Source organism: Mandrillus leucophaeus, unplaced genomic scaffold, assembly GCF_000951045.1.
Source record: "Mandrillus leucophaeus isolate KB7577 unplaced genomic scaffold, Mleu.le_1.0 Scaffold686, whole genome shotgun sequence".
In the NCBI taxonomy this organism is placed as follows: domain Eukaryota; kingdom Metazoa; phylum Chordata; class Mammalia; order Primates; family Cercopithecidae; genus Mandrillus; species Mandrillus leucophaeus.
The window spans coordinates 114,378-116,290 of NW_012107430.1; the positions used below are offsets into that span (position 1 = coordinate 114,378).

Here is a 1,913-nt window from a genome sequence, read left to right on the forward strand (position 1 = left end):
AGTTGTGCCACATAGCCTTGGTGTATAGTTGGCTGTACAGTCTAGGTCTGTGTAAGTACACTTTATTATGTTCACAAAACAATGAAATTGCCTAACAATGCGTTTCTCAGAACATATCCTCATTAAGCAATGCATGATTGTAGTTGAAGTCATTCCCACTTTACAAATAAGGAAACAAAGAGTTAAGCCACTTGACTCTGCTCTTATGAGCATTGCAACTCAAATCCACATCTGATTCCAAGTTGCACATTCTTTACATCACCTCCTTGAGAGTGTACTCCACACAGCATTCCTGCAGACAGGGGTCGCTATACACCAAGGAAACATTAATTGAGTACTGTAACCTCCCAGAAGCATTGAACATGGGAACAGTTACTGCTTAACACTTTAAAAGATGCCACCTGGGCCTATTCATGCCCAGTTTACTGAAGGCGAAGGGCTAAAATGTTTTTTTCAATTAAAAAAATTGTATTTGCTTAGAAGTATTCAGAATATCAACAAAACAGCTGCAACTTTTTTTTTTTTTCCAATTAGAGTGGTATTCAGTTAGCAGAACAACAATTATATCGTATAAGCCACCGCAGAGACAAATGAAGATGAAAAGACTATCCTCATATATAACTAATCTGTGCTGTGCCCCAACAAGAACCTGCTTTAAATTTCCATGCCAATTACAACCCCCGTTCTGTACCAGGCAAGGTTAGTGTCTCTTAAAAATATCACCAGGACAGGGCTATCTAAAGAGACATTCAGTAGTCTGTTAATTGTACAAAAAAAAAAACAAAAAAAAAAAACACTGTAATGTTTACAAACAAATCTTACACAGCCTTACATTTCAATTTTTTTTTCCTTAAAAGGAGTGAGTTGTATATGGGGTTTGTTAAATACTTTATGGACAAGAAAAAAACTGCTACAACCAACTTGTTTATCATCATTTTCTTCTTCCTCTTCTTCCTCATCCTCCTCTTCTTTTTCTTTCTTTCTTTCTTTTTTTTTTTTTTTTCAGCCTTGGCAATTCCCTTTGTTGCTGCATGAGGCTTTCCTTTAACTCAGTCTGCTGCAATATCCTTTTCATATTTTTCCTTCACTTTTCATAAGGCTGCTTGTCATCTGTAACGGTGTTATTCCACCTCTCTCCCAGTTTCTTTGCAACATCACCAATGGATAGGCCGGGATATATTCCTTTGATTCGGGGGCAATACTCAGAACACAAGAAAAAAGCCAAAGGAGGCCTCTTGGGCTTTTTTTTTTTTTTTTTTTGCCTCCCTTTCTGGAGGGATATAGGTTTTCATTTCTCTTTCATAATGGGTCTTTTGCCCGAGTTTGCCACGTCTTCAAATTTTCCTCTTTAGCAGACACAGTCCTCTACCTCTCTGGCACTTTTTAGACCACTCTGAGAAGAGGACAGAAGCATCTGGGTGCTGTGTCTTGTGCTCCTTCTGACAAGTGTGCATAAAGAATGCGTATAATGACATTTTTGCCTCTGGGATCTCCTTTGCCCATGTTTAGTTACTTTTTCCTCAGTGAGGCACCCAGTCATGCAGTGCCCGTCTGTCAGTCATGTACCCTGGCACTGTTTCTCTAAAATGCTTTTCTCCATCTTTTGATTTCTTGGGATAAAGGAAAGTCAAAGACAAATTTATTTCTGTCCTTGCATATATTCTTATTATTCAAGACATTTGGAAATACAGCAACTGTTACATGTTTCAAACCCCACATCCAATCATCAGCAAAAGCTGCACACTTTACCTTCAGCTACATTCTAAATCTGACCTCTTCACACCTCCTCCTGTATGAGTGTGGTCCAGGCCATCTTTTTCTCTTATCTGGATGACTGTGGCTTCCTAGCCGCTTACCTGGGTTCTGCTTCTCCTCTTTTTCTTCTACCATCAAGTCTCCCCGCAGTAATCAAG

The 1,913-nt window shown here is 39.0% G+C and overlaps 1 pseudogene; it reads right to left on the reverse strand.

Annotated features, from left to right (window-relative positions):
* Nucleotides 1-203: 203 nt before the first annotated feature.
* Nucleotides 204-1,540, reverse strand: LOC105555456 (annotated as a pseudogene).
* Nucleotides 1,541-1,913: the final 373 nt, after the last annotated feature.